This window comes from Onychostoma macrolepis, chromosome 20 (assembly GCF_012432095.1).
Source record: "Onychostoma macrolepis isolate SWU-2019 chromosome 20, ASM1243209v1, whole genome shotgun sequence".
Lineage (NCBI taxonomy): Eukaryota > Metazoa > Chordata > Actinopteri > Cypriniformes > Cyprinidae > Onychostoma > Onychostoma macrolepis.
This window is the reverse complement of record NC_081174.1, coordinates 19795896-19810964: the sequence shown is the minus strand read 5'-3', so window position 1 is coordinate 19810964 and position 15069 is coordinate 19795896. Positions and strand designations below refer to the sequence as shown.

Below are 15069 nucleotides of genomic sequence, written 5' to 3'. Positions count from 1 at the left end.
TTCACTAACAAGCATTCAGACGAACACACATAAACATATACAAAGCCCCTTGTGTTTGACTTCCTGTCTGGAAGACGTCCAACAGCATCTGGATCAATTCAGGATGAAAATAGAAAGGAGAGACTTAGGGAGGGAGAGAGGAATCAAATAGTTTGCAGAAGTGAGATACACTCCACAAACTACAAGAAGTTAGAAAAAGCGAATGACAGTGATTTTCCTCCGCTGGTAGTTTTATCAGTGAAATTACCATAACTGGCATCCCATCCTGATCAGAGCTGTGTTGCCATGACAATTGTAGCCGGTACCTGCTCGCCGGCTGTTTCCCGCTATGGTCCATTGTGAAGTCTCCTCTTTTGAGTATGTTGGGATTTATTGTGCACATGGCCTGAGGGAAAAGCGCATCTGTGTTTGCGTTACTGATTACCTGTATCTGTGTCTTCAAATCTGTCATAATGTACACAGACAGCCTGTCCTCTGTCAGAGTCATGTGCATGAATGTTTATTAGTGGGCATTGCTAAAGCAAGCATCACTATGATTATGGTTAGGGATTTGAACAAACCTCTAATCCCAAGTATTGCAATTCGGTGCATAACTGACATAAAGGATACCTCAAATCTTGTGGCTTGTTGAGGAGAGGTGTGCTATTACTTTTGTAAATCATTTGACTTGCAAATTTCTCCACAACAGCTCCACCAAAAATCTTTGAAGTAGGTTCCTGAACCTTCTTTATAGGCCCAAAAATATTTTGGGGCTGCACTCTGCACTCTTCTTGGGCAAGAAACCGCATAGCAACTGCCCAGAACACCCTAGCAACCACATAGCAACCTGCTAACAGCCACTCTTGATGACTCTTGCATGGGCGCCCCGGCCCGTGTGATTTTCCTACATTGCTGTAGTTATTTTCATATCTGTAGTCGGAAATTATACATTGTAGATATTGTGTTTTAACCCAAACATCAGCCTGATGATGTCATTTCCAATAATACAGGAGTGTGTCACGGACAGCATATAATCAAGCCTCCGATCCTCCTCTGCTGTAGACATGACACACACCACAGTATGACACACACACACACACAGAGCGGACCATATTTATGGATTATTTTAGGGATGCTATTTTTGAGAAGTGTGTGTGTGTGTGTGTGTGTGTGTGTGTTTGTGTACCTACTTAAGCATCCTCAAAACCTCCTTTTGAGGATGTCTTCATTTGTGAAGAATTTTTTAAAATTATACAAATGCAGAAAGTTTTATTTTAGGGTGTGTGTATGTATACAGAGCTGGGTAGATTACTTACAAATTTTAGTCTGTTACTGATTCCAAATTACATGACAAAACAAGTTGTTAGTAATGCAATCATTACATTACACATTTTAGATAATATAATCAGACTACTTTTTGATTACTTTTAGATTACTTTTGACCTAACTCGTTTATAACATTGATTTAAAAAGGATAATATTGCACAATATTAATATAAAAATACAAAGAGAAAAAAAAATATTCCATTCATTGTAATTAACAAAATTAAGTGCATTAAAGTGCACATTACAGTACATCAAGGTTTCCCAAACTTGGGTTTGTGAGTTAAATACTTTATTTGTTTATCTGTATGTCATGTAACCATTAATCAACTTTAGAGAACCATAAACATGCAAATTCAATACTTAATTGATCAAATTGATCAAAAAATGGCAGTAAAGACATTTATGATGTTAGAAATGATTTTATTTCTGGGGAAAAAGTGGTTTTCACAAAAATATTAAGCAGCACAACTGTTTTCAACATTGATAGTAAGAAATTTCTTGAGCACCAAATCAGCATATTAGAATGATTTCTGAAGCATGATGTGACACTTTCACTTTTCACTTTCTTTTTTTTATTTTTATGAAGACATGGTGAACATAAACAACTTTTCAAAAAAAAAAAATGTTATGTAAGGGTTAAGTTTGAAGGGCTAATTATAGACTATATAGATTAGACTATTTGCTTAATTTCACATGAAGACATTATGATATGTCCCCATTTAAATATCTTAGTAAAAGTGTGTGGAGAGAGAAAGAGTTTGAGTTTCTTGAGTGTTCAGTGGGAGAGAGAAGATTTAGTTCGCTGAATGGGGTTTCAAAACTGTGTCATACTCCAGATGTGTGGTGACCTCATCCAAACTCAAGCTTTACAGAAACTGAAACGGCAGTGAACCACACTAGCTTATAAATGTCATAGTGTGTGTCTGTGTTTCTGGGACTGTTCGGTGGCATATTAGTGACTTTGTTATCTGCACTATATTTCAGTGGAAGTATCTTCTGGAGTGTGTCATTGGACTGTAAGCCAATCATTTCACCTCATTCCACATCAGTGATGTACATGGGTGTTTCTGTTCTGAAGCAGTGGCACACCACAGAGCCATGAAATTGTGCATGTAAGGGTGTGTATGTGTGACTTCATGCAAATGTGTGTACATAAAATATCTATGTGTTGTTTTTACCTAATGGTGTGAAAGTGGTGTATCAATATTCATGAGCTCATACAATCCCATCACAAACTGGTTGCATGAGATCTGTATAGGCACGTCTTTTGTACGTGCGCATGAAGACAATGAAGTGTGACGCTCCCATTCTCCTGCTGTCCACCCTCTTGCACACTGACAGCATTCACCACACACACACACACACAAATGCTCTGATGCTGCCCATATGAGTGAGCATGTGTGTAGAATGAGACAGGACTGGCTTTTGTTTTGTTCACTGACAGAAATGTTGTTCAGTAATGAGCTCATGCCACAGCAGTGTCATGTAGTGGCAGTCAAGCACATAGGCCTGTACCAGTACCTCAGCACACGCACACGCACACGCTTCCCTTCATCATGCACAAACCATGGGGTGGACAGAATGTAATATGTTGTGTCAGGTTATCACGCATAATTTCAACAGATTTTGTGATAAAAGTACAATGGAGGACACAGCATGTTGTGTCCGTTCAACAGTTGCAATTAAATGAGTGCTTTTTTTTTAATAACATTTCTGGTGCTCCAAGATATAGAAAGACATCAGAATAGGCCATTTGTATATGTTTGTTTGTATATATGTTTGATACTGTATATTATTTAAGAGTGTACAAGGATAAAGAGAGTGATGTCCGGTTCATATTGTTAGCAGATGTAGTATTCTTTAGTTATGATTTTGGACTCATTTAATTCTTTTCCACACTCTGTGTTTGCATATGTGTTTGTGAGTATGTGCACATCGCAGGTGTGTCTGGTTTGGTCTGGCCTGCTTTCTAAATGGTCCATGCTGAATCTCAGTGATGCCAACAGAGACCGCCCTGCCTGCCTGCCACATTTTCTGACTGTCCTGCCATCTATCTGTCTGTCTCACTGTCCGTCTGTAATATTTAATATACTATATTTATTACAGGAAATAGACAAACATAGACAGATAGTTAGACAGACAGATGCATTTATTACAAAAAAGGTTGCAGGTGTTTATCTACATGTTGTCACAAATAATTGGTCTGTAATTAAACTGATTTATGTTTTGTAAACCTTAAGTACACAAAATGTAATTTTCAAGATGGTCATCACTTCAAATAATGATAAATTGTAGTTATGATAACTTGCAGTTAGACATGTGAGTCAGATAACCGCTCTGACGCATTCAGTGAGTTCATTCAGAAAAGGATTCATTATACTGATTCAAACTGATACGTCCTGAATACTTGAGTTGTCTTAAATGATTGATTATAAGAACCTGATCATAAGTGTCATTTGTAGTGTTGTCAAAACACTGTATATCTATTCGATACTGAAACTTTAAAAACATCCATTTCCCACTAAGATTTGAACGCTGTTGAGTCGATTCTTAAACACTGTGCATGAACACATTGTCCAATCAGCATTGTTTAAGAATCGGCTCAACAGTGCTCAAATCTTAGCGGGAAATAGACGTTTTTAAAATTTCAGTACGGACTGGTACCAAAGTCGATACTTTTGACAACGCTAGTCATGTGCTTGTGAATCAGACTACATCGGATGGACTTGCTGCCGTTCAAAATAAGCAATACAGGAAACACTGCAACAAAATAAATAAGGACAGCCACAATACTATGAGCTCACACAGTTCTCTTTAGCTATGCCAGAGAGACTCAAAATAAAAGTAATGTTGAAAGATGCTCTTTCTGCTAAGACCTTGAAGACATAACAACCAGTGTTCGTTTATTTGAAGGGGTTTAGACTTTGTGTAATCTGGCAAAGCAGTGTTTTGATGGTACATGGGTTTTTCCAGTAAAAACAGAGATACTTTGCTTTGCTTTGCTTCGCCATATATATATATATATATATATATATATACAGGTGCTGGTCATATAATTAGAATATCATCAAAGAGTTGATTTATTTCACTAATTCCATTCAAAAAGTGAAACTTGTATATTATATTCATTCATTACACACAGACTGATATATTTCAAATGTTTATTTCTTTTAATTTTGATTAGAGCTTACAGCTCATGAAAGTCAAAAATCTAAAACTTTTTGATGATATTCTAATTATATGACCAGCACCTGTGTGTGTGTGTGTATATATATATATATACAATATGTGTATATATATATATAATTGTATATATATATATATATATATATATATATATATATATATATATATATATATATATATATATATATACACACACACGCACACACATACAATAAACATTCTTAGTTGGGCCTGCATGTCGCTGTAGAGATGTTGACACAGCATCTACATCCCTGTGGACTAATGATTGTTATTTTGCCCGCCTGCTGTAACAGCCTGGTCTAATTGTGTGTCTGAAAGCTCCCGCTGAGTTTGATGTGTTTATGAGTATCAGTCCCACATTAAAAACCTGGATAATGGGACTCATAAAGTCAAGCCCATCCTGATCAGTGCCAGCAGACCTGTACCTAGATACTCTTTTTCCCTTTCATCCTCCACCCCCAGCGGCGAGTTAAGTGGGTTGCAGTGTGTGAGTGTGTTTGTTGGCGTCTGGCCGCAGTAGTATATTAATAGAGGAAGACTACCTGAGGGGGAATAGGTGTTTTGGGAGCGGAGATTGAAACAGCCCATTAAAAGAGTTGTTTTCGTTTTCCTCTTTTCTTGCCCACAGCAGCAGGAGTCCAAACACACACACACCATTCACTTTCACCACCCAGCTACTGTTCACTTTACACGTCATGAAATCCAGTTCAACTTGTACCTTTTTGAAATGATAACTTTATAGATATGCATCTGTCTATTCATCATTCTGTCTCTTATAGGAAATCAACCAACAAATGGCTTTCTCGATTTGTCTCCGCATATTAAGCTGGGATATGAGAAAGTATTTATTATAGAAAAAATATATACTTCACCTTTAACATAACTGATCCATAGTTGACATCAGTATTGGCACGGAGTTAATAAGGAAGGTCTTGAGTTGATGTTGGCTGGCGTGCTGTTCAGATGATTTATTGTGGAATAGATTGTGATCTCTTGAACTGCCCTGCACTGCACTCTTTCAAAGGCAGCCAGAAGCAATCAAAGCCCAGCCCATCTCTGTCTCTCCCCCAGGCATTATCAAACGCTCAGAGGATGTCTGCCTGAGTAAATAGAGCAGGAGCTTTCTATGATGCCAACTAGCACACAAGCAGGAAAAGTGCATTGGGGAAGAAGGATATTTGGATTTTGTATTAGCAACTTTTTTGCACCTACACTAATGTTCAAGCATTGGAGTTAGAGTTAGCATATTAGAATGATTTCTGACGGATCATGTGAAGCTGAGTAATTTTAAATATATTAAAATTATTTTAAATTGTAATGATATTTCACAATATCACTGTATTTATTGTATTTTTGATCAAATAAATGCAGCCTTGGGGAGAATAAAGAGACTTTCAAAAACATGAAAAATCTTACCAAGTCCAAACTACATGATAGCTGAGCACATGAATCTAAAACTCAAATGATATAATTTTGTTTAACTCTTATGATCATTCATTTAATCCTTTTATTTCAGTTTTTTAGGCTTTTCATTGAGGAAAATGCCAGAGATAAAAGTAATAAGATATGAGAGGCAGTGTGTCACCACAAGTAAGCAAAATACTGCAAAGCATCAATTTAATATAATGAAAGCCACAGCAATTTGATTAAAGGCATCATTGTTAAATAAATAGTTTCATATTCAGTAACAGTTACTTGTTCCTCCTCAAGTAGAATGTGTGGTCAGAGATGCTTGTTTATCTGCATTGTACAGTGCCTCATACAATCAGATATTAAATTCAAAACTATGTTTTGTAAAAGATTCATCCCTTCTTGCTTGAGGGCAATGAGTTTGACAAATGCAAATATGTGTGTGAGAGATTGAGTTCTGAGTGTCTGACCTCAAGTACTTCATTGCAGCAGCCCATATTTGAGCGTTCATGTTCCCTAACCACAAGCCTACGGAACCCTGTTTAATCTGTCTGTGAGGTTATTAGAAATAACAACTATGACTTGTTTTATGTGAGTGGTGTCTGTTTTATTTCATTTTAATAAATGATGGTTGTAAGCAGTAAAACTTGTGTTCTGTAAACTCATAAGAGATTTTATTGTAAGCCTGGTAAAGACATTTGTGTGTTTAGAGCTGTTGATTTTGTTGGTGAAAAATGGAAAAAACGACACTATACCACATTCTCAACACTCTCTCGTGTGTGTGTGTGTGTGTGTGTGTGTGTGTGTGTGTGTGTGTGTGTGTTTTCTCTCTCTCAGTGTTTGCATTCATGACCCCAGGGGGAGCTGTTTCCTTACAAGTGCAAACTGCTCTTGTGAACTTGAATGAATCAATCATTCCAGTGAAGTGAAAAAAATGGAGGAGAAAATAACAGAAAGCAATATGTTTAAAAGAAAAAAGAAAAAACTGGGATTGAATCAGAATTAAATCTATCATCGTTCTATTATTTGATGTGTGTGTGTGTGTATACACCACACACACACACACACACAAATATACATACACACACACTTCATTTTTAAAAAAAATAATAATTTACATAAAAAAGACTTAAAGAGCCTTATATGTAATTCAGGGTAAAGAGCACATCCCAGTGAGTCTTTGTCAGTGAGTAATCAACCTCACAGTGGAACTCAATGTGCAAAAACCATGGCTGAAATATTATTTCTGTTTCCATAGAAATCAGCTGTGGTCTGTCCCTTGTGGTTGAGGCCAAGAGCAGATCTGTCCAACCCACACTCAAACACACAGGTACCCGTGGCATAGAGTGTTTATATCCCCGGCATCACCGCTGACGGCAGAAGGCATGTTTTTATGACAGTCAATGGCCAGTGGCCACAGCGAGCTCTCATCACTCCCCCACTCTACTGTAGACACGTTAACAAACCTGAGCCAAGCGCCTCAGGCCAGCGGTCTCCTGCTCTCCACCCCTCCTGTGTCCTCCTCCCCTCTGCTTGCGTTTGGCAGGTAGTCAACTCAATTTCTCGCCTGCTGATTCTGTGTCTCCCCACCTAGCCGCCTCCTTTTCCTCTTCCTCTCTTCATTTTCTCTGTAGAAAGGGAGGATTAAGAGATGACGGTCAAATGCGGAGTTGCTATAAGTGGTTGCTTGTGGTTCTTAGGAGATTGCTAAGGCCTAAAATTTACTCCTATTGTCTACTTTCTGCCTTCAAATTCTACTAAAATCCACCCATAGAAAACAAAAACATACCTACATTAACAACATAAATATCCACCCATTATAGTGTTTGTTTTTGTGTTTTATTATCCTTATCTTTCCATCATTCTATTGTGTGCAGAAAGTCAACTGAGTTCCACTGAAACTGTGTTTGTATGTTGTGCAGAAGTGTGTTTATGAATATTAATAAGCCTGTCGGTGTGACAGATTGGCTGTGTGTAAAGCTCCAAATCAGTACAGCATTTTTCTTGAATGTAACTTCACTCTCCAGTGAATTGGTTGCTGTGGCAACAGGCCTGTTTGTTGTGGGTGGGAAGCAGAGACAGACAAACACCAGCATCTGGTGGACTGGCCTCTTCCAGGATGGTGTGGCGCAACCCTGCATTGCATGCTCTGGACAGGCATTCATACTTATTGTGCATTTGACCCTTTTTTATGATTTCAAGTAATAATCTGTGTTCAATTTGAGTTAAACTCAGTCGACAGCATTTGTGGCATAATGGTGATTACCACAAAACAATTCTGTCTTGTCCCTTATAAGTGAATGATTCACACAATATCATTCATCTGTGCTGTTATTGTTGTTGTCTGGACTTGTTAAATTTATTGTGTTTGGTGTGAACAGGCCTTTATTCTATAAGTGCTGTCACTCGCTTGTACCAAAACCAGAGTATTCCTTTAACCGTTCAGTGGGGGAAAAATAGCCGCTGAAACATTGTAAAATGATGTTTGTGCTATGTGCTGCTAAGTCCTGTGTGTGGAGAACAGCTGTTTGTTCTCATGATGATTATACACATCTGGGTCTTTCATGAGGATGTGAAAGATTCTGTCAGGCTTTTATTAATTGCTATGGGTCTGTGCAGTTCTCATAGTGACTAGCTGTGGGAAACCCTCTGGAAAAAAATCACTATTGAAGTCAGTGGAAAACCAGCCTCAAACATGCTTCTTATCTCCTTCTTACTGACATAGTTGACATGTGCAGCATTACCAGTATTGCTGTAGATTTAAATGGATGCAAAATACTTTTTTTTAATGAAAAAAGTATTTTGCATTAAATTGATCAAAAGTGACTGAAGGGTTTTACTTTGTGAATTTTAATTTCATTTAAAATGAGGGATGCTGTGAATGTACCATGGTTTCCACAAAAAATATTAAGCAGCACAACTGTTATGTCTTAATAACATAGCATAATTATTAGTTGGGCATAATAATTTTATCTTCATTCTGGACTAATCTAAGTACTCTGTCTGTAGTTCTTGCTGATTTTCCAAATTGGTACATTTAGCCTGCAGTTGTGTTGTCAACCAGCAGGGGGCTCTGTGTGGAAATGAATAACTCGTGCTGTGATTACATTGGGCACACTGGTGGCTGTGCACATTGTTGAGTAAAACAGATTATTTGTCCTAGACTAAGTTTCCTTGGGGAGAAATGAATCCCAAGATGACAGATTTAGCAGACAAATAGCAGTGTTATAGTGTCATCATGGACAGCATGCCGCTGCTCTTTAGAAAGATCAGAAACTGTTGATTTATGGTTTATTCCATCAAAAGTTAAATGTATGTCATTTGATGAATGGAATTAAAGCCTCAGCCAGTCTGTTATAAAATATCTTTGCAGATGTTCTCAGAATGTTCACAAAACACACATTGTTTTTTGTCAATATAATGAGCATGTGGATCCACGTCTCATTGTGTTTTTCTTCACACTATACCGATTAGCAACTGTACCACGATTAAAGCAGCAAATCTCCAGATGAATGCGATTGCACATGGATGGCTCAAATGCTGAGTTCCAGTGTGCCAGACTAATGCAACTGAAATAAACACTCCAGCTAATAGCTGTTTGCTCAGTCATGAGCAAAACAGCCAAACAGGGATAAATGATCCCAGCATTTCGGTACCCTCCAGTGCCTGGAACACTGTAAGAGTTTAGAGATATAATGACAAAACCAAGTGTTTTAGGAAAATAATTCTCTGAAACACATTGAGTGACTTTAGGGGACATACCAAGTTGAAGCAAAGAAGTTTATGAACAATTACAGTGGCCATTTATGTGTGTGTGTGTGTGTGTGTGTGTATGTGTGTGTGTTTGTGTATGATATTAGAAGGGTTTCCTCTTTTAACTTTCTTTACATTTATCCCTCATGTCTGGGGAGGAAGTGCAGTTCTGATTACTTTTGTGTTTTTGCCACATCAGCATGAAGACGTGATCAGGATAAACATCCGTAGACAGCAGAATGCTCATCTTGCCTTGAGATCTGAAGCAAACATGCATCTCTCACACAGAGCATAGCACATTTGTTTTCTGAAGCTGTATGTTGTTCAGAGCAACTGGAGTGAAGCCTTCCTACTACCAGCATGAACCAGAAAACACACTTCTCTACTTCTGAGAGTATTCTGTTTGAAGTTAGTACTGGCTGTTGTTGAAAGGTCACCCATATTATGACTGATCCTGAGGTAACATGACACTTTCCTGATCTCTGACAGTGCTGTGTGTCATTGGGTTAATTCCACAGGATGAAACACTTTACATGATTTCTGGAATTTATAGGATATGCTTATTGCTTTACAATGATTTAAACAGAATGCCTAATAATTGTTTACACCATTTTCAGTAAAGATTGTAAACAAACATCTTTTAAAGTGTTTATTTTGTATAGATTAAATCTTATGAATACACACCCATAAGTCTCAGTTTAATTAAAGTGACGGCTCATAACCTGTTGCAGAAAGTCATTAAATGTGTGTGGTCAATGTCTCTGTTTATTGCTTTTAGTCACATCTGCAAGTGTATTTATCATCCAAATACCTCTTGTAAAAATGACCTGGTTAGATTACATTAGGATAAGGTAACCCACTTTTTCATCCCATATTTGTTTTCTTCTCTTTTGTTCAGAAGTTAAGGGGCAGTATAATTTTTTTTATTTTTTAATGGACATTCATATGCTCACCAAGGCTGTGTTTATTGATAAAAAATACAGCCACAACAGTACTATTGTTAAATATTATTGTAATTTAAAATAATAGTTTTTATTATATTTTAAAATGTAATTTGTTGCTAGCGAAGCTGACCTTTAGTAGCCATTACTACACTCTTCAGTGTCGGATGGTCCTTCAGAAATTCTCTTTTGTAAAATTAAAAATGCTTTTACTGCCATTTTTAACAAATGTAATGCATCCATTTTGAATAAAAATATTAATTACTTAAATTAATTCCTTGTTGTATTATTATTATTATTATTATCATCTTTATTTTAGATTATTTTGAAGAATATGTTTATTTCATCCTTAGCTTCAGCAGATCCAAACATCCAGCATCACCATGGACTCTATGCTCAAGCACATATCCATACTTCATAACTTTAGTTGACTTATCATAGAAGAACAGTGAATGTTTTGCTGTCTACAGAACCGCAGGCTGCAGGTGGCCATCGTTTTGGCACTTTCCATATAAACAGATCCAGTGACCCGGGCCAAACTGGCCCCAGTAGTTCCGCCACCAAGCATGTGGATCACTGGAATACCAATCACAGCGCTGCAAGAGAGCCACTGTGTGTGTCTTACACAACAACAACACCATCCGCACCACAGGTGCAAAGAGAGAGATGAGCAGAAAAGATAAACGATTTCCCAAATATCTGTGCAGAAAATACAGGAAAAATGTTTGAATGTTGATGGTGTTAGAACACATAATCAGTTATTTGTGCAGCATACAATAATTGTTTGGTTAAAAAAAAAATGTGTGCTTTGCATGCATAATCCCTGTTTTACAGGTCAGTGCTGTTCAGGCTCAATACGTCTGGAATGTCCGTTTGTTATGATCTCATTGACAAACTCACGTGTTTTTAGCCTATAGAGCCACTTTCCCATATTTGATGTTGGTTATATTTATAGGTGGTGTGAATCGGGTGCAGCTGTGTTGACTTTCTCTTCTTAAGATCTATATGCTTTACTGGCCCCCTGCAGTCTGGCATTGAGTTAAGCGTTTCTTGAAGTATTGTGTGGAAGTGTTTTGCAATCCCTGTAGGTTACAGGCCTTTAGTTTAACAACACACTTTGGTTTGAATCCGGAAGGCATCTCAACAATAGAGCATTACCTTTGCTCTGCCATTCAGTGCTGTTAGAAACTCTGTTTACTCAGCAGGGAACTCCTTTACAAACACACGGTGACCTGACGCTTTGACCTCTTCCTGGTCCTCTCTGATCCAAATTGATTGACAGCCCCTTTTTAAGCAAACGTTATGCTAATCACACATACAGTAGCAGACATCAGGTAAAGCACTTCCAGAATATCGGATCAAACCTCGTTCCTTAGAGGAGTTTTAAAAAATGAATGCACCTGTGTGCGAGTATATGAGCATTAAAGTTCATGTAAACGTGTGTTGGTTGAAAGAGTTGGGCATGTGTTTTAAATGTTTAGGCTATAAACACGAAGCATATTTAGCATCTGTTTTAGAGTCCCTGTCTGGAAAAGTAATTCCGTCTTAATACCTCTACCTACAATGTGTATGAATTATATTGAGTGTGCATATGTAGCCTACGTATAATATGAATTTAATAGAGTATATGTGTGTATTTGTCTTTACGTGACTTTAATTTAGTATAGTTTAGATGGTGCTTACAAAAACTGTGTAAACCACTAAAAGTTAAGTATGTTTTTTATTGAGAATTAAACATACTCAGTACTACTCCGATGTTTATGTGTGATCTGCACATATGGATGGTTTCTCTCTGCCCCTGTATGACTAATGGAGGAATTCTCACATAGAACAAGAGGGACTCACTCTCACTTTCCCTCTATCTCTCTTTCAGGCTGTTCTGGCATCTGTCACGAGACTAGACAGCTGTTGCTGTTTCAAAGAATGTGTCTCTGGGAAGCAAAGGAGAAAGAGGAGAGAAGAACAGACATGTTTAGCCACTTTTTTTTGCAATAGACAGGCGTGACAGGAGGAGAAATATCCCAGGCATCCACAGCTTTGAACGTGCACATTTATTCAATTCTGTCCTGTCGTTTGACTTACTGCAGCTCAAATTACACAAGGGCTCAGAGGTTAGTTAGATTAGTGAAACCACTGTGCCTTTAAATCTTCCCTGCAGGACATCCAGAATGGTCAGATGCCACATTACAAGATCTTCTTGAAAGATTATGATGTCACAGATTGTTACATGAGGATAAAATTACTTATTCTTTAAAATTACTTATTCTCTATTTACTTAGTCTTGTTTTACCTACTAAATTAACTTTGACTGAAATATATATATATACAGGTGCTGGTCATATAATTAGAATATCATCAAAAAGTTGATTTATTTCACTAATTCCATTCAAAAAGTGAAACTTGTATATTATATTCATTCATTACACAGACTGATATATTTCAAATGTTTATTTCTTTTAATTTTGATGATTAGAGCTTACAGCTCATGAAAGTCAAAAATCAGTATCTCAAAATATTAGAATATTACTTAAGACCAGTACAAAGAAAAGATTTTTAGAAATCTTGGCCAACTGAAAAGTATGAAAATGAAAAGTATGAGTACAGCACTCAATACTCAGTTGGGGCTCCTTTTGCCTGAATTACTGCAGCAATGCGGCGTGGCATGGAGTCGATCAGTCTGTGGCACTGCTCAGGTGTTATGAGAGCCCAGGTTGCTCTGATAGTGGCCTTCAGCTCATCTGCATTGTTGGGTCTGGTGTCTCTCATCTTCCTCTTGACAATACCCCATAGATTCTCTATGGGGTTCAGGTCAGGCGAGTTTGCTGGCCAATCAAGCACAGTAACACTATGGTCATTGAACCAGCTTTTGGTACCTTTGGCAGTGTGGGCAGGTGCCAAGTCCTGCTGAAAAATGAAATCAGCATCTCCATAAAGCTTGTCAACAGAAGGAAGCATGAAGTGCTCTAAAATTTCCTGGTAGATGGCTGCGTTGACTGTGGACTTCAGAAAACACAGTGGACCAACACCAGCAGATGACATGGCAGCCCAAATCATCACTGACTGTGGAAACTTCACACTGGACTTCAAGCAACATGGATTCTGTGCCTCCACTCTTCCTTCAGACTCTGGGACCTTGATTTCCAAATGAAATGTAAAATTTACTTTCATCTGAAAAGAGGACTTTGGACCACTGAGCAACAGTCCAGTTTTTTTCTCCACAGCCCAGTTAAGATGTTTCTGACGTTGTCTCTGGTTCAGAAGTGGCTTGGTAGCCCTTTTCCTGAAGACGCCTGAGCGGTGACTCTTGATGCACTGACTCCAGCTTCAGTTCTCTCCTTGTGAAGCTCTCCCAAGTGTTTGAATCGGCTTTGCTTGACTGTATTCTCAAGCTTGCGGTCATCCCTGTTGCTTGTGCACCTTTTCCTACCCAAATTCTTCCTTCCAGTCAACTTTGCATTTAATATGCTTTGATACAGCACTCTGTAAACAGCCACACCTTTCAGTAATGACCTTCTGTGACTTACCCTCTTGTGGAGGGTGTCAATGTTCGTCTTCTGGATCATTGCCAAGTCAGCAGTCTTCCCCATTATTGTGGTTTCAAAGAACAAGAGATACCCAGAATTTATACTGTAGGGATGGTCATTTATTCAAACTCAAATGTAAATATTCTAATATTTTGAGATACTGATTTTTGACTTTCATGAGCTGTAAGCTCTAATCATCAAAATTAAAAGAAATAAACATTTGAAATATATCAGTCTGTGTGTAATGAATGAATATAATATACAAGTTTCACTTTTTGAATGGAATTAGTGAAATAAATCAACTTTTGATGATATTCTAATTATATGACCAGCACCTGTGTGTGTATATATATATATATATATATATATATATATATATATATATATAATTTTTTTTTTGTAGTTTTGTTTAGTTTGAGCTAAAGACAAAAAGGCAAAATGTTTCAACATTAAAAGTTTTTTTTTGTTGATATCCAGTATGAGTTAAGGAAAACATGTTTTTGTGTCAGTGAATGGGTGCTTCAGCCTTGGGGTTGTGGGGGTTTAAGTAAAAAAGGTTTAGTACACTGCTGTGTGTAAAACTTTCAGGCGTGCTTTGAAGTGTTATGAATAGAGAATGGATAACGTCATGCTTCTGAAATAATTTTCGCATTGCCTTTTGTTTTCGAATGCATTGTGAGCAAAATGTCGCTTTGTTCCTTTGTGTCTGTTTATAGCGGGGAAAGTATTGCTGGAAAAGCGAAAGGAGAGATAGATACCCTTTTCCAAAGGTCTCTGTGTGTGTCGTCATCGCTTGGTGAAGTTAGTGAGGATCAGTTTGTCCCGTTTGTGGCAGTGAAGCGAGAGAGCTGTGTGTTGTTTGGGCGGAGTAAACCATTGCGCTGGAGAGGGGGGAGGCTGGAGAACTCAAGCGCGAAATTCCGCTCCGG

The 15069-nt window shown here is 37.7% G+C and overlaps 1 protein-coding gene and 1 long non-coding RNA gene across 6 annotated transcripts in view; one reads left to right on the top strand and one right to left on the bottom strand.

The window, feature by feature from the left end:
- Nucleotides 1-15069, top strand: part of sash1a (SAM and SH3 domain containing 1a) — a 287195-nt gene that overhangs the window by 213175 nt on the left and 58951 nt on the right. The gene's annotated exons all lie outside the window — the stretch shown is intronic.
- LOC131526983 (uncharacterized) lies at nt 7269-14956 on the bottom strand. The gene is made up of 3 exons (XR_009267572.1): nt 14899-14956; nt 12462-12547; nt 7269-7550 (listed from the first exon to the last, which is right to left on the bottom strand). It is a non-coding gene; the product is annotated as an uncharacterized LOC131526983 (long non-coding RNA).